At 39.5% G+C, this 24,833-nt stretch overlaps 1 protein-coding gene across 3 annotated transcripts in view; it reads left to right on the plus strand.

Annotated features, from left to right (window-relative positions):
- The first annotated feature begins 3,240 nt into the window (after nt 1–3,240).
- Nucleotides 3,241–24,833, plus strand: part of Mtm1 (myotubularin 1) — a 98,705-nt gene continuing 77,112 nt past the window's right edge. For all 3 annotated transcript variants that reach the window (XM_027954506.2, XM_071606340.1, XM_071606341.1), the window contains exon 1: nt 3,241–3,291. The gene's annotated coding sequence lies outside the window, so the exon portion shown is untranslated. The remainder of the gene's footprint in view (nt 3,292–24,833) is intronic.

Here is a 24,833-nt window from a genome sequence, read left to right on the forward strand (position 1 = left end):
CAGCTTCTTGAAGGAAGGGTATGCCTGGCCAGAATTATTGTGCAGGCTCCTCCTGATCCTTCCTACTCTACTCCTCCATTTTCAGAGAAAAGAATAAAGCTAAGGAGGGCAAGAATCTCTTCCAATGTGTCTTAGCAGAAGCAGAAAAACTTATGGAGGGGAGCATTAGGTGTAAGATGTGCAGCCCAGAAAGGTTGTTGAAGAATCAGCCTCATGTCACATACATTACTACCTCACCCTATTGTCCATGAGCTCCAAGTTAGGAGGCCAACTATCTCCCCACAGGTGCCTGCATCTTGGGGACTGTGTGTAAAATGCAGGGAAGCCTAAAGAATCTTTGGTACAGTGATTTTGCAAAGGGCACGGGGGTTACTCCTCTAGAAAACATAACCCTTATAATTTTTAAAGAGTTTCCACATCTCTTCAGGTCATTTGATCTCCCCACCTATGTTGTAAGGCACAGGTGGGGTCACTACCACAGACCAGAGGCCAGTCTTCTCTACTGCCCCTTTCTTAGATTCCATTCTTCCACATATGGAGCTGGGTGGGGGCTGGACCCAGGTGGACCCTGGAGAAATCTTCTCTAGCTACTACCTTGTTATGGTTTAGATTTTAAATTTTTCCCACATTTTCGGCTTGGTTCCAAGGTAACAGGGTTCAAAGGTAGGGCCTTTGGGGGGAGGTAATTGGATCAAGAGGGCTTTATCAATGGATTCATAATTTAATGGGCTATTGGGTAGTGATGGAAACCTATGAGGTGAGGTCTAGTTGGAGGGAGTGGGTACTTAGGGACTATAGTTTTTACTGGCCCCTTTCTCTTTCTGATTCCTGGCTACCACAAGGTAAGCAGTTTTGCTTCACCACGTACTCACTACCATGATGTTATGCTTTGCCAAAGGTCCTAAGTGATAAGACAAGTGACAATGGATAGATGCCTCTGAAATCATGAACCAAAATAAAACTTTCCTCTCAGCCATTTTTCTCAGGTATTTTGTCACAGTGATGAAAAACTGACTAACACATATTTTCTTAGGAAAAGAACCTTCTCTACTCTGTACCTCCCCCAGTCCCTAATGCTCAACCCAAGCAAAGGGCTTCAGCTTCATCCTTGAACACTTAACTTGTGCCTACTGTATAGAATGTCTCCCATTCAGCTGCTATCTTTCCTGTACCCATCCACATTTTTCTCTATTCCTCTGCCCCCAAATTCACAGATATTGGGAATCCATTTATTCAGCAGCCCACCAGGGAGGTTCTCTGACATGCAGATTTAATGAGAATGCTTTGAAATCCAGCACAAATGTGAATGTTATTCAAATAAGTGCATAGTCTGGGGAGGGGAGCTGGCAGGGCAGACATGCAAGCAAATGATAACACTGGTACAATGAGAAGGGCTCTGGGAGGAGCTTCTAAGACTAAGGCCCAGGAGCAAGTGCTATTCTGCTGTCTCTTCAGGAGTACTGTTATTCTGGGGGAAAAGAACAAGTAGAAAGGACCAGGAATATCCAGAGAATAGAAAGAAGTTCCTTGTGACTAGACCAGAACTTGGGGTGAAGAAAGAGAAGAGGTATACTGGGAGATGCATGGGTTTGGTTGGATTCAGAAGGGCGTTTTTGTTCCTTAGAAGTCTGAGATCCTTAGTAGAGTATATATGTATATATCCAAAAGACCCCCTTATCATTGGGGGACACAGTCTAACATCCCCAATGGATGCCTGAAACTCTGGATGGTACCAAACCTTACACATAATAGGTTTTTTCCCTATACTTACATAGCTATGATCAAGTTTACTTAATAAATTAGGCACCGTAAAATATTAACAGTAATAGTGAAAAATAAAATAGGATAATTATAATGAAAAGTATCGCTAATCTTGGGCTTTGAGGACATTAAGTAATACAAGGGTTTCTTGTACACAGTACTGCAATACAATGTCAGTTGATCTGATATCAAGATAGCTACTAGCCATCTGCAGTGGCACACACCTGTAATCCCTACAACTTAGCTTAGGTAGGAAGATCACAAGTTGACAGCCAGGCTGGCAACTTAGTGAGACTCTGTCTCAAAATAAAAAATAAAAAGGGCTGGAGACGTAGCATCCCTGGGTTCAATCCTCAGCACTGGAAAAAAGAGAGACAGGTACTAAGTGATTAACAGGCAGGAAGTTTACACAGTGTGGAGATGTTGGACAAAGGGATGATTCATGTCTCAGGTGGAATAGAAGAGCTGGACATTGAGAAATTTCATTAACTCAAAATGCTGTGAAATTTAAAACATGAATTGTGTATTTCTGGAAACTTCTATTTAATATTTTTACCATATTGAACATGGATAACTAAAAACTACAGGAAGTGAAACTGAGGATAAGGGTGGGACTGCTGTATTAGGATATTTATGTGTGTCTCAGATTGGTACAGGGCAAAACAGGCTGTTTTTACACACTGGAGAACTAACAAATATAAGAGGAAAAGATCAAAATATAGTAATTTCATTTAATCGAAGTGCTCATATGTATTCTTTTTATTATACCACACAAGGGACATTATATCCATTATTCTATGTGACAAGACTGTTTTATTTGATTACACTCTGAATTTTCTTCTTGAACTCTGTCTCCCTTAACTTTTTTCTGTCTCCATTTACTGTATTAATGGTCATCTGTCCAAAACCTCAAAAATTAGAAGAAATTTTGACCTGAAATGTTTATATTAGCTGAGTTTGTGAACTGCAGATCTTGCAGCAGTGAAAATTTCCTTTTTCCCTTATGGTATCTTAACTTCATTCAGCTAATCCGATGTACTGGGTAATGACTTACCTTGGTGACATCTGCAAAAGTTTTTTCTAGAGAAGTTTTCCCTCTTATTTTAGGAAAACAGTGAGACCCAGCCAAGAGTCCTGTGACTACGCTTCCCAGCTGCCTCCGCTGGGCGCTGACTCCAACTTCCCTTACTAGGGTGTCCCCAGACATCTAGGCCCTGCCCATTCCTGGCACAAAGTCGCGAACTACGACTCCCAGCTGCCTTTACAGGCTGGACCCTTCATAGAAGGCTTCCCAGCAGCCTCCGGGTGAAGAGCTCCGCCCCTCAGAGCGGCTCCTCAGGTCTACGCGGAGCCTTCCGTCCGCCTCCGCCTCTGTCACGTGATTCATACCCGCCAACCCGTGCGCGGAGGAGGGCGGCAGGCGGTGGCCGGGGGCGGGGAGGCCACGGGGGCGGGGCGGGTGCCGGAGGGGGCGGAGCAGGGCCCTGGAGCTGAGCAGCCTGGCAACGGCGGTGGCGCCGGGAGCCCAAGGTGGGTGCGCGCTCACGGCTGGCCTGGCTGTGAGCCGGCCGCTGCGGGGACCTGTGATGGGGAGACTGGCAGCGGGAAGTTGGGACTCCACGGGCCGCCGGGTCGCGCGGGGCGTCAGCGCACCCGCTGGGGTGGGGGTGGGGTTCACCCGAGCTTCTTCGCTGTCCCCGCGGGGCAGGGCTGAGGCCGGGGAGCAGAAGACAGGTGCTTCTGTTTTCCCCCAGTTCTTCGGCTCACGGCGGGCGAAGGTCGGGACGGGAATTGGGGCTGCAACGCCGGGAGGCGGGGAGTAGATGTCGTAGGTGCTGCCTGTACTTTGCTTCCCTGTCCCGGGGAGGCGAGCGGGCCGGGCGGCTGCCCTGCCTCCTCGGCGACGCGCTGCGGCTGGTCCTCGCCCTAGCCTTCTGCGTGGGGTGGGCACCCGCCGCATCCCCCGTGGGCTCTGCGGAGTGGACTCAGCCTGGCACTAGATGAGAAACCATAATCGTCGCTCTGGTCCAGTGTTTCTGTGTATGCACGGGAGATTTATCTGCTTTTGCAACAGTTGAGGGAAGGTCTGAGAAGGAGCGGTTAGTTCCCTGATACGCAGTCGGAAGTATGCACAGGCAAGAGCAAGCGCCCTCGGTCGGGGTGCCTTTTGCTGCGCTCAGGAAGTGAAAAAATTAGTATTATAAAGTGAATCTGTCGCACAAAATTATATTATGAACTTTATGGATGGATACAACATATCAGACGAAGTGGGTTGTGACTAGTTTTTAAGACAGATCTTTGCAAGAGCGGAATTGTAGCATTTTACAATTGACTGAGACCTCGAAGTTCACATAATTTGTTTCCTGGATGGGAGAACTGAGTCCCAGAGAGGCTAACTAATATAGCAAAGCTAGTATCACAAGCTAGGTATCGGGGAGTATATTATATGTCTAATCTGGGTTCTTTGTACTACATCTCCGTGTTATTAAGATAGAAGTCTCTATCTTATAGTCGTGAGACTGAGCCAGAAGTTTTACTGTGGTTCAGACCATTTTGGATTTCCTTCAAAATCAGTTTATTAGCTAGCTGAGATGATCGGGCTTGTTACTTTAGACACCTTTTGCTTTCATCCAGGGTATCTATTGGGCAAAGCAGGTATTCATCACGTTTGACTGAATGACTTCTGGCTATTTAACAAAATCAAACCCTAAAGAGATTCCACACCATGGAGAATAATTCAGAGTGGTGGTGCTCCTGATGTGCTTGAAGGTGAATAGCTTCATTCGGGCTTATAGAAGCTACTATGGTTATTAAATGACTTGTCTCCTTACCTTAAACTTCTAACTTATATTTATTAAATTGTTAGTGGTTTCATTCATTAAATACAGTTCCCACAGTGTCCTAAGGAGAGCGCACTACTGAGGAGTCCTTCTGGAATTTATGTGTGGGGATTCAGACAATTAAAAAAAATAAGCAATGATATTTTCCAGCAGAGCTGAATGTTGAAAAAATGAACTCTAAATCTCTACAATGACAGTAAAACAAACAGGCATGATCGAGAGTGACTTGGACATCACTTTGAACTGCTAGTTTTAGATTGTCAGCTGCTGCGCCACTAAAGCAAACAAATCCAAAAGCAAATCTGTCTGAATCCAACAGATTCTGTGGAGTCATCATTTTTCCCATGAGTGCCTCTTAGATAACTTTATCACAACCTTGCTTTTTTCCTCTTTACATGCAACAGTGTTTCCATACACCTGGGAAGGTGGTTTTCAAATCCCCATTTCTGTAGATAGCTGACTCTAACTACAGAAGGCTCTACTGGATTCTCAGGCCACCTTATACCATAGTTCCTCTTCTGCATGCTGGTTTGTACTGTGAACCTGTTATCTGAAATAATTGTCAATCTATGTATTGTGTGATTTGTAAAGACAAACCAGTTCATTTTGAACTAGCTCCAGAGTAAAGAAGCACTCAAGTTCTTAGTAACAAGAGCACTCACTAATAAAATGGCATTAGTGAGAACTCACTGTAAAAATTCGTCTGTTCGGTACCACTCAGTCCTCCCAAATTCTGTATGTTCAGTGTCTTCAAAGCAAAATTTTTAAATTTACATATTCTGAAAATGAATAAAGTTACAAAAAATACTCCAGTAGTCTTCCTCCAAAATGAGAAAAGGATTAACAAAATGTACTTACTTTAGAAACCACTGAAAACACACAGCTCTTGGTTTTATTGAAGGCTCCAAAATAAAGAGAAAAGCAGAGACTCTTCAAAGCTCAGTAGGTGATATTCTTAACCAGTGGCCAGAGGATTACAAAGATTTGAGTTTCTATTTATTTCTAAAGTTTATTCAATTTTATAACAGAATGATAGGTTGTTTTCATCATTTAGTAATTTCCCTTCCCTCTTTCTGACCTCTTCAAAATTCTGCTTTCTTTATTTTCTAGTTTCTCAGTTCATTTATTCCTTTTTTTGGCAGATGGCGGGGCATTATTGCTCTGGATTGGGTGGTCTCCACAGATTTGAATCCTGGCTTTATTATTACTTATGTGACCCTGGGCAAGGGACTTGCCTCTGTCCCTGGGGTTCCTTATATGTAAAATGAAAATAATGATAGTACCTTCTTAAAGGGATGTTGGGAGGACTGAGTAGATAGTGTGTGTGTGTGTGTGTGTGTGTGTGTGTGTGTGTGTAATGCTTAGGACAGTTTTGTACATAGAGGCACTCAAGAAAATTTAGCTGTTATTAAATTGAACTATTTGGACCTCTTATTTTCAAGAAAAAAGATGTTCCTAGCCATGTCCTAATAAAATTTTAGAAATCCAGTAAGCTGGATATTCTAGACATTTCTTTTGCATTTCATTGTTGGTGTGAGATTTTAATTTCAGATGACATTGTTAGCAGTGTCCTCTGTTATTGCATAGCTTAATTTCCTTTACTACTTGGATTTAAAAATTACTTGCTTACTTGGGGCCAAATTTTGTTGTTGTTGTTGTTTTGTTTTTTTCGTTACCACAAACAACAGCCATAGAGAAAGAATGCCTCCTTGTGATCCTTCTCTTGTAGCTGGAGGACGAGCTTTCATTGGAAATGTTTGCTGTGTGTTTTTTCATAGCCAGTACCTTGACAATTATTCTTTTTATGAATTTGAAGCATCTCTTTAGAAAATTGGCATCGTGTACAAGTGCTTTCTTCCTATTTCTAACAGAGGAACAAGTGGTAAACGAACATGTTGTCCATGTGATGTGATAGGAAACTTCCTGCATTTGGATTCCAGAAGCTGGTTTCAAGTCTCATTTCTCTGCTTTAACTCTGTGACACTGGACAAGTCATTTTAGCTCACTGTTGGTGGCTTTTACATTTGTTAGACAGAGCTAATAACACCCAAGCTTTCAGAGTTCTTCAGAGAATCAGATGTGCATCAGAGCTTTCTGTAAGCTGTACACCATTATCATGGTTGCACTATAGTGTTATACAAGTCATAGTTGTTTGGAGAACTGGTTGTGAGGGCAACCATCATTCCTGTTATTGGCTCATCTTCTCCTTAACCATAGGTGTGGCCTCTCTGCCTCAGTCTCTCACAGCTGTCAGCATTAAAATATGCAAATATTTTAAGTGCCTAGTGAAAATGGCCTGAAGCCATTTGTTTACCTTATGAGTTTTCATTTTATTTTTTTCCTAAAAGGTAGTACTGTATAACCAACAATTACAGGGTGATAGCAAGGTGATTCCTGCATTAGGGAATTTTACCTGCCCCTTTCCCAAGTGTCTCAGAATAGAAGTCTTACCTTTTTCTGATCAAGACCCAACCTTGGCTCTTCAGTCAGCTTCAGGCCCTGTGCATTCCTCAGTCCATAATAGACTGGATGCTTGTGCTCCTAGGTTAGGATGAAAAGTGATCCGGGCTCTGGAGAAGAGATCCAGAGACTTGATTGCTCATTAGGTCAGTACCTCAGGCCTGGGCCTGAATGCCCTTGAATTCATTTCTCAGTATCTTGAAAGGACTCTTAACTTTGCAATTCCACATACTTACACTAGTTTTTTATGATTGGTCCTTGATTCTTTTTATTTATAGGCAACTCCTGCATATTTCAGTATTAATTTTTTTCATCTTCCAAACTTGTAATAAAGAGGTCTGAGGTCAGAGACATTTTTCTGGGTGTGTGAAACTGAACATGGCCCAGTGCACACAGTAAACAGTAAACATTCATTGACTTGCACTGGATGGGGGGGCACAGCATTGTTTGGACATGTTTACTTTAATCCTTATGAAGATTGTGCTCCTTGTCTGTGAGATGAAATGGAGCTTGTACTTAGCCTTTCTCTCCATGGGCAAATAAAAAATGGATAAGAAAGTTTGTAGAATCCAGTGATGGGACAGATCTCTCACATTGGCTTAACACCCCTTTCCTCCCAGCTTCTTAATCTTTGCACTGTGTCATCATGAACACTTTGAGTATAGGTTTTTGCTTTGCTTGCTATTATGTTTGGGATGGGGGGAGGTAGAGGAGGAAGTCACAGATTAAGAATTGAAAGGAAGAACAAAATTAACTTTTTTGTAACACATTCAGCTCTTCAGCTGTACAAATCTTGACAATACACAGTGGTGCCTTTTCTGTAGCATGTGGTAATTGTTATATTTTGATATCACGTCCTTGGACTTTCTGTGAGAAGAAATCAATCCATTTTGCTGAGCCTGTTAACATGGAATAGGCTGCAACATCAGGTCAGTGTCATCCTTTCCCCTCCATGGGAGCTACTGAGGCAGAGGTAGGTTTTAAAGGACATTCTTAGCATCGGGTGGTGGTGCTTTAAATTCCTTTATGGCTTGAGATTACTCAGGTGAGGATGCAGGAGAATGGGGACTGCCCTTACTTTTAGCAGGCCTGGAATTGGCCCTAGCTGTTTAACTGAGATAATAAATATACCTGTATGGCAGTGACTCAGGCTACGATGCAGAGGTGGTCATTACTATTGGTGGGCAACAGCAAGAAGGAAAGTTTGCTCTTGATTTCAGTAAGATCTTAGAAGGGCGCTGCCATTGACACTGGTTGTGTGACATTGGATGTAACCCCAGCCAGTGTTCCATTTTGAGTTGATCTTGGAGAGGAAAGCATGCATCTCCCCTTCTCTGCTGCCGGCTTCTAAGGGCAACCCGTTCAAGATGGGCCCCCACTTCTTTGTATTCCTCACTGTGAGAGGCTCAGTCTGATCCTACAGCACATTTACTTTCTTCCTGTTATCAGCTCTAATTTTCCCCAGAGGCCCCCATCACTTCTGTCATAAAATATTTTTTTTTGTTGTCCGGATGCCCTCACTCCTCAGTAGCCACTCTTGGGGGCTTGTGACAAATGTAGAATCTCAGGCCTGGTCCCACATTCAGTTAGAACCACTACAGAATATTCCATCAGAATCTGCATTTTAATGAGACTCCCACCAGGTGGCCATATGTAAATTAAAGTTATAAAAGGCCAATCTAATCTGAGAGTACCAGTTCACACCCTGGTTTCCTAAGCCTTTGAGACAGTACTAGCCAAAAGAAAGGTAATGTAAGTCATGTGAAGTTTGAAAGTTTTTTTTAGCCACAATAAAAAAAAAGTGAACAGGTGAAGTCAGTTTTAATATATCTAATTTAAGTTGGTGCAAAATACTGTCATTTTAACAGGTAGTGAACATAATTAATGAGATGACCCCCTTTTGTAATAGGTTGTCCAAATCCTGGATGTATTTTGTTATTGCCTCACAACTCCATCTAGAGTAGTCATATCACATGTGTTCAGGAGTTGCACGGACTAGTTGCTACCATGTTAGCATGGTGTGGAGAGTTATCTTTTGGCCTGGATTTGTTGATGATTTCATTTAGAGTTGCTGCCAATACCTGAACAGCCGCCTCAGTAGTAATGTACATTAACGTTAGGCGTAATCTTTGCCAAGCCCTTAGCCCTCTGCTTCTACAGAATGTCCTTAAACACTGCTTTGAGGTAGAAAGTATTAACATCACTATGGAATTTCTTCCAGAGAAGTTAGGTCTAGGTGATGCACTTTGAAGCAGCTGCAAGAGGATGGAAACCCAGGTGAGTCTGACTTCTGGGTTCATAGTCTGGGCTGTAGCTTCTGCAGAGTTCAGGACTACAAGTTCTCTTTCTGTGTCAGTTTTGTAAGCTGCATGAAGACAGCTCTGTTGGCATGGCATGTGTGACAAACACGTGCTTTCTTCTGGGGGTAAAGCCATAGGGCTTGAGGAGTGTATCTGTCTTTCTTGGCTCTTCAGAGAGGGTGCAGAGTCTCTGAATAGAAGTTTCCTCTTCTTGGGAATACTACAGAGCAGTGGTTTGCCATGCTTCCTGCTCATTGGAACCACCTGGGGACTTTTAAAATACCTGCCACCTGAGCCCCACCCACAGACATTTGTGTTTAATTAATCTGGGATGACACTGACATGGGAATTTTTTTTAAAAAGGCTTCCTGGTGATGGTGGCCTGCAACTCAGGTTGAGAGCAGCTGCTCTAAGAGCACTTCTCTGTGTTAAGTATGAACCAGCTTGACAGTGGGTCTGGGATGAGGTAGGAGAGTACTCTTGTCTGAGTTCCAGCAGGTTCCCAGATGATGCCCAGGTGGCTGCTCTGAGTGCCCCTTTGAGTGGCAAGCCATATCAGAACCATGTGAGGTGCTTGTGCAGCACTACAAGTTCCCTGGCATCATGCCTCAAGTTTCTGATGCAGGAGATGGTTGATGTGGGCCATTTTAAGGAATTTCGAATACAACTTTGTAGCTTTAACTAAATTTGTATCACTATAATGAACCCACTGTGGCCATGATCTTTCTTAACTGCCGGATTTGATTCATACAGTTTTCTTCAGGGTTTTCATATCTATATTTGATAGTGAGATTTGGCCTTAAATCTCTTGTATTGTCACTGTCTAGTTGAGTATCATGATTATGCTACCCTTATAAAGTAAGTGCTCTCCGGAAGTTTTTGTAGGATTGGAGTTATCTGTTATTTGAATGTTAATAGAACTTGCTCATAGATCCATCTGGGCCTGGAAGAGTTGAAACTATTAGTTGATGTCTGCCATATCTGTAGTGATGTCTTAATTCCTGCATCTTACTATGGTTTATTTGTGCCTTTTTCTTTTTCTTTTTTTCATTTGTTCTTTTTAATTACTCTTACCAGAAGTTTATCATTTGTGATTATGGGATCAACTTGATAATGATTGTTCATTTGTTTCCATGTATTTTACAGTTTTTAAGTAAAAATTTAATGAGCTTAAACTTCATATGATTTTAAAGTCAAATTTAGAGTAAGATATATTCAGAAAAGTCTTGCTTCCTTATCTAGCCAGACATACTACTCGCTGGCATAATCAGTTTATTAGTTCATTCTTCTGTGGGTTCTTTTGCAAATTTGAGCAGGCATAAAAACACATGTATTTGCATTCCCCCCTTTTCTTATATACAGAAAATTGAATTTCACATACTATTCAGACTCTTGATTTTTTTCACTTAAAATATTTCCCAGATGGGGCTGGGGTTGTGGCTCAGCAATAGAGCACTCACCTAGCATGTGTGAGGCCCTGGGTTCGATCCTCAGCACCACTTAAAAATAAATAAAGTAAAGGTATTGTGTCCAACTACAAATAAAAATAAATATTTAAAATAAATAAATTAAAAAAAAAAAAAAATATATATATATATATATATATATATATATATATATATATATCCCAGAAATCACTTTTCTTCATTTGCTTCTTGTCTCTTTGGACTTATTCCACTATTTGGATGTTTCAAAACATAATATTTTCATTTTTATTTTTATTATCAACTATATTCTAATCCCCATTGTAATTAATTCATTCAACTGTGAGCTGTTAGAAGTATACTTTTAATTTGCAAGTATATTTTCTATGAATTTTCAAAACTGATTCCTCACTTAACTTCATCATGGCCAGAGAATATAGGGTCAGTTATAGCCATTCTTTCAAATTTGTCACCGATAGGTTTCTGTGGTGTTTCATGGCTGGCTTCTTTCATTGAGCATAATTTTTTTTATATTCTTTTTTATATTGTTGCATGTATCAATTGTTCTTTTTTAAATATTTATTTTATAGTTGGACACAATGCCTTTATTTCACTCATTTATTTTTTACGTGGTGCTGAGGATCAAACCCAGGGTCCCGCGCATGCAAGACGAGTGCTCTACTGCTGAGCCACAACCCCAGCCCATATCAATTGTTCTTTACCTTCTATTGCTGAATAGTAGTCTAGTATGGTGATAATGTTCACTAGTTGATGAGCGTTTGAGTTGATTCAGTTTTGAGCCATTAAGAGTAAAGCTACTATGAACATTCATTTACATCTTTTTGTAGACTCAGGTTTTTCATTTGCCTTGTGTAAATACTGTACTTAGGCAAAACATTGTTGGGTCATATGTGTAGTGTATGTTTAACTTTATTGGACATCATCAAACTCTTTTCCAGAGTGGTCCCGCCATTGTGCCATTTTGCATTATCACTGGTAAAGTAAGAGGGTACCTCTGAAACATCCTAATAAATACCTGTTGTTGTGTTGTGGCTTGTTTTTGAAGGTCTGATTTTTTTTTCAACACTGGGAATGGCACCCAGAGCCTTATGCATGCTAGGCAACTGCTCCACCACTGTCATACCCTGTTCATTGTCTTTTTTAAGTTTTAGCCATTTGGGTAGTTGTGGAAATGGTATCTCCTTGTGATTTAATTTGCATATTCCTAATGATTAATTATAGGGACCATATCTTCATTTGCTTATTGGCCATTATGCTTATCTTATTTGGTGAAGTGTCTGTCAGGTTCGTTTGCCTGTTTCTGGTTAAATTGAATTGTCTATTTTATTAAGTTGTGAGAGTTCTTTACATATTCTGGTTACAAGTTTTTTTTTTTTATCATATATGTGATTTGTAAATACTTTTTCCCTCCAACTATGGTTTGCTGTTTTATTTTCTTAACTGTGCCAAAGATTTTTACTTTTGATGAAGGCCTATTTATTCTCTGTGATATTACAGTTTGTGTGCTTTTTGTCTTCTGGGAATCTTCATCTAACCTAAATTCACAAAAAAATTTTCCCCTGTATTCCCCTCTAGAACTTTTTTTTTTTTTTTTTTTTTAGTTTTAGGTCTTATGTTTGGATCTACTGTGACAGACTGATCCTACGGTGGTCCCCCTGATTTCCATTTTTTTGCCTTGATATGGGTGGGTCCTAGGGCTTGTTTCTACCAATAGAACATGGAAAGGATTCTACAGCTATAATTAAGAAGCAGTTGGGTTTGAGTGAATTGGTTCTCTCTGACATGAAAGATTCTCCTCAAAGGCTTGTTGATGTGAGCAGCCATGTTGAGAAAGTGATCTGGCTATGGTGTCTAAGAACTGCCAGTAGCCTCCAATTAGCAAAATGCCAAGGCCCTCAACCACACAGCCTCAGATAAATGAGTTCTGCCAACCATATGAATGAGCTTAGAAACAGACTTTTCTCCACTTTAGCCTCCATATGAGAAAGAAGCCTTATCACCACCTCAGCTGCAGTCTTATGAGACCCTGAACAGGGAGCCCAGCTAAGTTGGGCCCCAACTCCTGACCCATGGAAACTGTAAGATAATAAATGTGTGTTTACGGTTACTAAGTTTGTCATGCAGCAACCTTCAACTAATATACCTGTGTTCCATTTCAGCTTAATTTTTTTGTATTATGTGAAGTAAGATCAAAGTTCATTTATTCTTCCAAATGGAAATTAAATTGTCCCCACATCATTTATAGAAAACACTATCATTTTCCCTACTCAATCAATCACCTTGGTACTTTTGTTGAAAGCTAAGTGATCAATATTAGGACCTCCAAAAAGTGTACTTAATTATGGTCTTGTTCCGTTTCATTGATTTATTCTCATACCAATACTATATTGTCTTGGTTATTAAGGTATTATATAACTCTGGAAATCATATATTGGAAGTACTCTCCAACTTTGTCCTCTTTTTTCCCCCAAGATTGTTTTTAACTATTCTTATTCCTTTGGCATTCCAAACAAATTTTAGAATCATTTTATCAGTTCCTACAATCAAAATCCACTGGGATTTTGACAGGGACTGCATTGACTTTGTAGATCAATATTGATATGACAATGGTGAATCTTCTGATCTTTGAGCATGGCATATCTCTCCATATATTTAGGTCTTGTTTGATTTCTCTCAGCAGTATTGTATAATTTTAAGTGTATGATTTTTTGATTATATTTTGTTAACTATATCCCCAAATACCTTATTTTTTCCGTTATCACAAGTGGCATTTTAATATTTTGATGTCTGTTTGTTCACTGTTGACAGTAAGTGTATAATTCTTTTGATCTTGTGTAGCATGTGACCTTAGTAAATTTACTTATTTTAGTAGCTTTCCTGTAGTATTGTTATGATTTATCATATGCATAATCATGTTGTTTATAAAAAGTTTTATTTCCTCCTTACAGTATATTATGCTTTTTATTTCTTTTTTCTTGACTTATTGAACTTGCTAGGTTCTCTAAAATGTTAAATACAAGTGATAAAAGTGACCATCCTTGCCTTATTTACATCTCAGTGAGAAGACATTTCATTTTTACCATTAAGTGTGATGTCAGCTATAAGTTTTCATATTGTTATTTCTAATTTGCTAGAAGCTTTTTTTGTTGTCATGATTGGATGTTGAATTATGTTTATAGAAATTATGTCTCAGATGCAGTCTTCAGGAAGATGGTATTAATAGCCCAGTTGATTGTATTATATTATATTACCACATCCATATCCATACCACCACTCCCCAGATATTCAGCAAATGGAAGCTATGATCAGGATCCATAATCAAATGCTCTTTTTTTTGGGGGGGGGGTGTTACTGGGAATTGAACTCAGGGGCACTTGACCACTGAGCCACATACCCAAGACTATTTTGTATTTTATTTAGAGACAGGGTCTCACTGAGTTGCTTAATGTCTTGCTTTTTGCTGAGGCTGGCTTTGAACTCACGATCCTCCTGCCTCAGCCTCCCAAGCCGCTGGGATTACAGGCATGTGCCACTGCACCCAGCTTAGTTTTGCTTCAATCATATTATATCACCTCTGTTATCATCTTTGTTCCTATTTTTTATGCCTATGAGTTATCTTTATTGCCATCTAACTTGTATTTGTACATTTTCTCCCCAACACTGTTGTTGGCTCTTTGAAAACCTCTCTCAACTTTTTGGGAATCTGCCGTTGTGGTCCAGAGTGGTTTTCTAGGATACATCTATTGGCTGATTTTTGAACTGTTTTGGAAACAGGATTAAATAATTACATATGCTTAATTAAGAAATTATTGCCCTGGTGTAATTTCATTATTCTAAGAAGCCATATTAATATTTTGGTACTATTTAAATTTAATATGTTCACTGAATGCTTACAGATAGACAAACTGAATTGTTCTGAATGTAATCATATATTGATATGATTATTTGTAGTTTGTTTATTTCTGTAGCTAATCTCCTGCCCTGTTAGAGGGTGAATTGTGTTCCCCAAAGAGCTCTATTGAAGTTCTAACCCCCAGTGTTGAGAGCCACAGCCGAAGGGGCCCCAGCAAACTTCCAGCTGCCAGCTGATGATTGGCTCACAGCGGCCCCAGCAAACTTCTAGCTGCCAACTGATTGGCTGGGTCGCATGGGCAGAGCCAAAAAAAGTCCCCCAGATTGGAAGGATCCTGAAGGATGTGAAGGAACTATACAGCCATATGTATTGGATCATCTTCCCGTAAATTTATGGGGACGAGATGTCCTAGATCAATTAGGTTTGACATTAACAAATAACATCAACCAAAATGCACCCACTATTATGACTAGACAAGGTTTTAGGAAAGAAAAAAGATTAGAAAAACAAGAACAAGGTATAGCAGCACCAATACAAATAGATCAAGGAACGGACAGACATGGGTTGGATTTTCAGAAAGGGCCACTGAGACAATAAAAATTACTTGGAAATCAGAAAGACCAGTATGGGTTCCTCAGTGGCCCCTGACTAAAGAAAAGATACAAGCAGCCCATGACCTGGTCAAACAACAATTAGTGGAGGGACATATACAACCTTCCATATCTCCCCATAATACTCCCATTTTTGTCATCAAAAAGAAATCTGGTAAATGGAGATTATGGCAAGATTTAAGAGCCATTAATAATGAGGTGGTTATTATGGGACCTGCTCAATCGGGGATTCCTCAATTGTCTGCTTTGCCAAAAACCTGGTATGTTTTAGTTATAGATATTAAAGATTGTTTTTTTTTTTCAATTCCAATTCATCCTGAGGATAGTCCACGTTTTGCATTTACTATCCCTGCACTGAATCGTGAAGGTCCTGATCAGAGATATGAATGGAAAGTACTCCCTCAAGGGATGGCTAACAGCCCAACTGTGTGTCAAATTTATGTTAACAAAGTAATCTAGCCACTTAGAAATCAAAATCCTGAACTACAAATATTTCACTATATGGATGATGTATTATTAGCACTCAAAGATAAAAACACATTGCTAGAATGTTATGCCACAATTACAAATTTATTAAAAAATTATAATCTAGAGATAGCAATAGATAAAGTACAATTAAATTTTCCAATTAATTATTTAGGAGTTCTATTATCCTCAACCATGGTCCATCCACCAAAAATTCAAATACGAGTAGATCAACTCAAATCACTTAACGACTTTCAAAAGTTATTAGGAGACATAAATTGGATAAGGCCTTATCTAGGTATACCAACAGGAGAGTTGGGACCTTTATTTGATATCCCAAAAAAGTCCCCCAATGAGCAGCTCTGTGGTCTGAAAGGGCAGGGAAACAACCCAATGAGCATCAACGCAGAGGAGCCAATCAGTTGGCAGCTAGAAGTTTGCTGGGGCCGCTGTGAGCCAATCATCAGCTGGCAGCTGGAAGTTTGCTGGGGCCCCTTCGGCTGTGGCTCTCAACATCCCAGTATTGCACAATGTGATGTTATTTGAAAATAATGTTATTACGATGTAGTTAGTAAGCTGAGGTCATGGTGGAGAAGGTGGGTTCCTTAATCTAACATGACGGGTGTTGTCCGAAGAAGATAGCAGGAGCAAACAGAGACATAAGGAGAAGACCATGTGACAGCACTGACAGAAACTGGAGTGATACAACAACAAGCCAAGGAGTGCCAACCACCAAGACTTGGAAGAGTTAGAAAGTTTCTTCCCCTAGAGACTCCAGAGGGTGTTTGGCCTGGCTGACACCTTGCTTTTAGATTTCTGGACTCCACATTCATGAGAAAATCTCTGATTGTTGTTCTAAGCCATCCAGATTGTGGTACTTGGTTATAGCAGTCCTAGGAAACTAATACACTACCCAACTGTTTGGATTAGAGTGTTGACAAGCCTGTGATTTCTTTTTATTTCAAGTGGTGGAGTTGTCTACATTTTTTTTTAAAGTTTTTTTAGTTGTCAAATGACATTTATTTATTTATTTATATGTGGTGCTGAGGATTGAACCCAGTGCCTTACACATGCTGGGCAAGCGCTCCACCATTGAGCCACAACCCCAGCCCTGGATTTGTCTACATTTTTGTCTATTATCAATCTTCTCCATATACTCTGATTTTCAAAATATATTTGCTGCTAGATCAGGCAAAGCTATAGGGAAATCTGACCCTAAAATACCATTTCAGTTCTTACACCTATGTGCTAGGAATGGAGACATTTCCAACAATGCTTATTGCAGCATTATTTATAATAGCAAAACCTGGAAGCAGTTCAGATAACCACAAAGAGAAGAAAGAGAAGTATGGAGCCATGAACTAGTATGCAGCAGTGGAAATAAGTGGAGCTCAACAATATGCATCGACTTTTATGACCCAACAATCGGAGAAAAGCAAGGGGCAGAAGAATGTTGAATGATTCTATTTACATAAAAGCTAAGAGACAAGTAAAATCATCATACTATTTAGTGACATACATATGTAGAAAATGATAAAAATATTCAAGGGAGTTACACAAAAATCCACCCTAGGGAGGTAGGTTGGAATACGTGTAATGGGTGAAGGTGAACTTCTCCACAGTCATAGAAGTTTATGAGGTGTAATGCTAGATTCATTTCTTCACCAAGCACTGCTTGTCCAAACTCTGCTCAGTGCTGATGTCATAACAGAAAACATAACTACCTCCCTTAGGAAGCTCTAGAATTCTGACAGACAACACATACAGTGTCAATGGGTAGATATCATACAGCATGAGACGTGAACTATTGCAAATGTGAGCAGCGTCCAGAGAAATGAAGTATGACTCTGTGTGTGTGTGTATGTGTGTGAATGCATGAGTAGGCTAAAAAAGCTTCCTGAGTGCCTGCTTCTACCTTTGAATTAAACCCTAGAGGAAGTGGTTCAAATGGTAGGTTACCTTCTGCAACTTCGCCCTTCCCCATTTTTCTAGAAAACTCTGCACATCTACTTGAGGGTTCCTCTCTCATCTCTTCACCACCACTAAATCCAGAAGGTTATTTGTCATTACTGCCCAATCCCTGGGTTTTTCTTTGGGTCCCATAGTCCAGAGCTGATGAATGCTCTTAGAATATAAGGAGATATTTTGAACTGCCATATTCATTATTGTAATAATTAGAACTTTACATTTTTACTCCTCAACAATTATCATTTTAACTTTTGCTTAAGAAGGCACCTCTTAAAAATTTAGATGCCCCTTTTGGCAATAATTCTCACTGGGGAAAATCAACAAGACTTTTTGTCATGGAGCATATCAGCTGGATTTGTGGGTTTGGGAATTGACAGGTGGATGGGAATTTGATCTTGTTCCTATTTTAAAACTGTTTACTGGCAGGTATTTGACTGTTACAAAATCCATTGGTGAATTTAATGATTTGTTTAAATGTTTGCTATACCTCTAGGTAGCTTTTTACATTAAATAATATACCCTGATGGTAGTTGACTTTTTAAATAATATGTTCGCTATAGCAATTTCAATTTATGAAGGATTTCTAAAGTTACCCTCTTCCATGGCCACAGCTTATGCCCTAAAGCCAATCAGCTGTCTTGAAGATGTGCCATTTATCATGAGGGGACCAAGAAATAGGGTGAATGGATCATCCCAAACTATCACTAATTCAAAATGCATTCTCCACTGGGTCTGGATTATATTGGTTTTAGTCAAAGGTCTTTGCAGCATTTAAAGAAGTAAAAGTCAATGTATCTTTGAGACAAATTACAAATATCAAGATGATATGAAATATGAGTTTCTAAATGAAATACTATTTAAAATTTTGTAATTTCCAAAGAAACATCAAATCAAATACCTTCAACCTTGAGATTTGAAGTGTCCAAGACAAACAGAGAAACTCTAATACATATGGGTTATATGTGTCTATTTGTAAACCACTGAATTGAAGGGGTTAGACTGGAAGTTTTTTTCTTTTTTTGGTACTGGGTATGGAACTCTGGGGCACTCAAGCACTGAGCCACATCCCCAGCCCTTGTTTGTATTTTATTTAGAGACAGGCTCTCACTCAGTTACTTAGCTCCTCGCTGTTGCTGAGGCTGGCTTTGAACCCAAAATCTTCCTGCCTCAGCTTCCTGAGTCGCCTGGATTATAGGCCTGCGCCACTGCGCCCATCTAGAACATTTTTAAAGTAAGTCTATTTCTAGATGACCGGAGCCAGAAAAAAGGTAATGAGATGAGATCTCTGTGATGGGGATCCCATGGAAAGTTTCTGTGGGATGGGAGTTTGTGTGTGTGTGTGTGTGTGTGTGTGTGTGTGTGTGTGTGTTAGTGGAAGTAGACATACTTTAAAGATAAAGTGCTTTCTGGCTGCTCAGGGCCTTATCAAGATTAGATTGATCATAGAAAACATGTCTGCAGAATGGCTGGGCAGTTGGAGAGACTGTGCCATTTCTGGGCATCCAGCCTTGTATATTAGCATTAGTTTGACAAGTAACTTCAGAAAACATCAAAAACACTTAATTGTATGAGGAAAGGAACTAGTATTTGAACACTTTTTGCTGTATTATCATTTCTCATGTTCTCCCTCAACACTGTATGAGGTTGGATGGTGTCATGTGCATTTCAAAGACAGGGAACTGCACTTGGTCCAGAGTTGCGTGACCTTTCTTATTAAGTGACAGAATTGGGATTGGAATCTCAAATTGATCTGATCACACTGTTTTACAGCTGGGCATAGTGGCATCCGGACAAACGATGAATGGTGGAGTTAATTGTTTATTTTGAAGTTAAGAGGGCATGATTATTATTTGCTTTGGCTGAAGAAAGTTCATTTGGAAATAATTTATTTTAATACTTTAAAGCAGGGGGTAACAGCCTGTTTTGTAAATATGATTTTATTGGACTCCAGCACATTCATTCAACTCTCTGTCCCTGATTCATTGCTACCTTGCAGACTTAAGTAGTTGCAGCAGAGACCTAGGGCCCACAAAGCCTACAATGTTTACCATCTGACCCTTCACAGTAAAAGTTTGCCAACCCCTGCTTCAGAGAAAACTGGATTTCAAAAAATGAAATACACTCCTACTTTTGCAAATCATACTTTATTTTCATGTGGGCTGAGCACCCCTCCACTCAACTAAGCAAATGTAGACACTAAATTGATGGTGTTCATGATCTCAACATGGCTGGGATGTTGAGAATTTCTCTTTTTGTCCAGAGTGTGGTTTGATTGTGTACATTGCACACTGTGTTTTCATTTTCTTGCCTCCTAGATGGGCTACAGTCAACAGTGCCTTAATGCACAAAGTCAGAATACGCTGAATCCAGTAAATCCTGCATTTAGTGGCACTCTGCTCTGTTCACATTAAGAACAGAGCAGAGAAACTCTTTGAGAGTGGTCCTCATTGGGGGTAATGCTCCCCCTAGAGGCCAAATCAGAAATGGAAGGGTGTTGGGTTTTAGTGTAATGAATTGAAAAATACATTTTTAAAAAATCACTATTTTATTTCTCCTTTGTACTGGAATTAAAGCAGTATGTTGATTTTTAAATAAATTGTATTTAGATTGATAGTATCTGTGACTCTTATTTCAATATAGCAAAAGAGGTTTTACAGAAATTTATTTTATAACAAAGGGAGTATCAGGCCTGATTGTATTAAGCATCACTGCCCTAAGTATTTTGCATATTTTTTTTTCAAAATAGACTTCCAAGTAAGGATAGCAATCTGTGAAAGACCATAACTTTGAACTCAGAGGCAGTTTGTTTGAGGCAGTTTGTTCATACCTTTTTGTTCTCCAGCAGCCTGTAGAAGTCAGACTTTAAGACTGGTTAGTTTTCCACAGCCACCAGGGGAGCCTCAGAAGAAAGAGCATGCTCAAATTGACTTAAATTAATAAACCACATTAAGGAGGATCAAAAGAAAAAGCCTGCATACCTCTTGTTACTGTTTTGTCTGTACACAAGAAAGTTCAGCAAAACCACTCAGCAAGGCCCATTGATCTCAAATCAGGTGACTGTAGAAAATAGAACTACCCTGGGTGTTCAGATTTTGCTAGCAAAGGCCCTGTGAGGCAGAGGTCAAAATGACTTTCTAATTCTGCTTTTAGATTTTTTAAATAAGGCTAAATAGGCCCACATTTGTTTTAAAGTGTTTCTAATTATGTCCACTCTAGGTGTTTTTTGTAATCTGTGTTTCTTATAGGACAGAAAGGGGAAAACAGGTTTTTTTGTGTGTGGGAAGATGTTCTTGTACCTTCATTTGAAATGTCTGCTTCCTGGGAAAAGTGTATAGTGGAAACCAATATTGTTCTAGTTCTTTTTGGCGCAAATGTTTTAAAAGTGATATAAATGAATGTTGCAGTTCAGCTGCCCAGAGCCCATACCCACAACAACATCCTGATTAGCCAAGGAATTGTGTGTGTGTGTGTATATATATATGCTTGCCTGAATTCCTGACTCAAGTGAAATATTGGGTAAACAACCACTAAGTTCCTTGGCAAAGTCTTTATACTCAGTTCTTCATTTATTTAACAGATACCTATTAAGTATCTGTTAGGGGCTAGGCATTGCTACAGGTGCTATAAATATAGCAGTAAATAAAGCAGACAGGAATCCTTATCTGCAGTATCCATCCTGATGGGGCCTGTATTCCTGTGAGAGTTTGTTTCCTTGTGGGGAAGTAGGCAGTAACCACAATTATTATCTGAAAGGTGCTAAGTGCTAGAAGGAGGGAGGGAAGGCCCACCAAGGTTGAGATGGTCTTGAATTTAAACAGAGAAAATGAAGGCCATGCTGTGACTTAAAAATGCTGTTGGGTGGCACTAATTCCTGCAAGTGGGAGAGGAGAGATTTCACTGTTCCAGAAATATTCACAGTGAAATTGTTAGGAAAATAGGTTTCATTCCAAGCCACCTTTGAAGGAAGGTAGAAGGGGAAGCAAAGCTTTCAGAGGAGTCAGGTGACAAAGTGAAACAAAAGGCAGGACAATCATATGCAGATTTGTTTAGTCTGTGATAGACAAACAGTCTGCTGGAGGGTCAGGTAGCTGCCCCTCAGCCTTTACTCTCAGCAGGAGACACTGCTCAGGTTTAGAGGGGCTCCCACATTCAGTCTTTTTCAAAAATCTGGTTTATTTGCTATAGCTTTATTATGTAGCCTTATTTGAAGGGGCTAAGAGGCCCCAAAGATTGCTTTTGGCTGGTTGACTTGAATTATCTTATTCGTGTTTCTTGTTGAAAACTCCTCTGCTGGGATTGGGACCCGTCAGACCTGCACCTGGTTTCTTTAAAAGGATGTTTGGAAGACTTTTCTAGAAGGAAAGGTTGCCGCAGCATTAGGAGACCTGGTCCTGAGCTGGCCTTGCCAATAACTTGTATCAGGGCCTTGTCTTCTGTGTCACAGGAGAGAATTGTGCTTAAATCATCACAAAGGTTTTTTGGGGGAGGATCAAAAATAATAGAAGTCTACCTTTGCTTAGGCTCCTGTAATTAGCATATATATAGGGAATTAAGTTTCAATTTTTGCTTTAAAGCCAGGATAGCGAAAAATCAATGTTTTTTTTTTTTTTTTAAATAAAATGGATTAAAACTTAATAGGGGTTTGGGACAAAATGCTCTGTAAACCAAAAGGGCAGCTGTTTTTTTTTTTTTTTTGGTTTTTTTTTTGTGTGTGTGTGTTTTGTAAACTTCACTATAGTTTCTGATTATTATCAAACTGCACTTAGCACAACATAGTTGTTTTATAGATGAAGATACGAATAATGAACTTCCCTTGCTTGGTAAGTTACAGACATCTCAGGGCCTGTAGTCAACTGACTAGCACATTTTCCATAGTGCCACTCTGCTGCCTCTTGTCCTATTTCAGCCATTATATTACTTTTAAAAAAAGCTTTATAATGCAGTCACAATCAGCTGTGCAAAATCCCTGTAATAGTGGACTTTCTCCCTAGTATTTCTAAGGTCAAGAATAATTTGCAGAAGAATTGGTTATGGTGTAGGTATTCAATAATTATCCTTTCTAAATTTAAAAATGCTGATACTTTGTTAACAGATAGTTGGAATGGCTCTAAGCTCTTCACATGTATTAACTCATTCATTTTGCCAAACAATGATGAAGTAAAATAGGGGATAATAACAACAGAAGTCAGAGAAGTTAAATAACCTGCCCAGGGTCATATGGTTCATGCATTGCAATTGAGATTTGAATGGAGCCAGATCTGTGTCTAGTTCTCCACATCAGGTAGTTCTGCTTCTGCAGACTTCAGCAATTAGTTGAAATCATTCAACAGAAAGGCTTATTGATGAGATTTGAAAGCATGGCTCATCATGGAACTGGCACATGTAACCTGGACCCTCAATTTCTTAGGCTCATACTTAATCATCATCCTTTTAACAGTAGGAGTGTCTGGTGTGACTCCAGAAGTATGAAAGGCCTCCCATTGTATGATTTCATTTATATAAAATGCCCAGAATGGGCAAGTGTGTGTGTGTGTGTGTGTGTGTGTGTGTGTGAAGGGGGGGGGGGAGAGAAAGAGAAAGTAAATCCATGCTTGCTGGGGATCTGGGACATTAGGGAATGATGAGTGACAATTAATGGGTATGCAGTGTCTCTATGAGGTGATAAATATTGTATAAAATTGATTTGGGTTATAGTTGCACAATTCTGGATAAATGGAATCCTATAAATTGTACATTTTAAAAAGGTGAATTAGATGGTATGTAAGTTATATCTCAATAAAACAGTTTTAAATGAAAGGGAAATGAGGGCTTTCTTCCTTTATATTCGTTTTCAATTGAATTATTTTATGAGAATTGAAGAAAACAAGAGGAGTCATCATTCTTTTATGATTTATGAACTCAAAATAGGAAAAGGAAGGTGAAGACTGAGTGGACCATATAACTGGACATTTTAAAAATTCTCTATTGACCTGATGGATTACTTTGGTTTTAAAACATTGACTTATTAGATATTAGTGTATATTTTTTGCTAAAAAACTAATTTCATATCCATTACTGAAGAATCCCACCTAGCATATAGTCTTGTTTATTCCATACAATAATTTCAGAGCATATACATCTAACCTCTATCTAGTTAATCTCATCCATTTCTGCTGTCTCTGAGAAGAATGGATTATTTTACTTGGACATGAAATTAAGGTTAGAGGGGGTTTTCAAAATATCATACACTATTTTGTCGGAATTTAATTCATTTTGGATTTTTTCACAATTCTTAAAGTTATTTTAAGTTGTCCTACTCTGAGCAGTTTCAAGTTCTTTAATTTGAGTATGTCCTCAATTGTTCATTCCCTCCCCCCTTTTTTGAGACAGGGTCTCACTATGTTTTTCAAGCAGTCCCTGAATTCCTGGGCTCAATTGATCCTCCTGCCTCAGCCTCTTGAGAAGCTGGATCTACAAGAAAGTGCCACTGTGCCCTGCTACTTGTTCATTTTAAGCCTTAATAATAGTTCTCTAGGTCCAGTATTCTGTGATGGGGTAAACCAGTATTGAAATCAGCCCCATCATAATGTTTCATGATATTGTATATTTTCCACATACCCATTCATTCACTAATTATGAGCACCATTGTGTGCCAGGGTACGGCCATGAACTAAATGGACAGAAGTCTTCTATTTGTATAGTTGGTCTATTGTGGGGGAAGCCTGACAGTCCTAATAATAATAAGATTGCTGTCAGGTGGCCACTAGTCCACATCCTCGTGGTTTCCTTACCTGCATCTTGGTCACCTCTTGCAGGCCATTCTTAAGGACAGTGTTCTTAAGGACAGCTATCAAATTACTAGGATTTGTGCCAAAATGTTTTGATATTTTCCATACTTATTTTTTATGGAGTGATGTTATTTTAATGCAGTTAGCCCTAGGATATTCACAATTACCTTTTTGAATTGGATATGGATTACCTCCCAGTCACTTCATATCTATCTATGTGCCATTAATTTTGATAAATAAAGCCGATAGCACAGGCCTGCCATCCCAGAAGCTGAGGCAGGAGGATCTCAAGTTCAAGGTCAGCCTCAGCAACTTAGTAAGAGCCTGTCTCAAAATAATATAAAGAACCGAGAGTGTAGCTTA

The sequence above is a fragment of the Marmota flaviventris genome, chromosome X (assembly GCF_047511675.1).
Source record: "Marmota flaviventris isolate mMarFla1 chromosome X, mMarFla1.hap1, whole genome shotgun sequence".
In the NCBI taxonomy this organism is placed as follows: domain Eukaryota; kingdom Metazoa; phylum Chordata; class Mammalia; order Rodentia; family Sciuridae; genus Marmota; species Marmota flaviventris.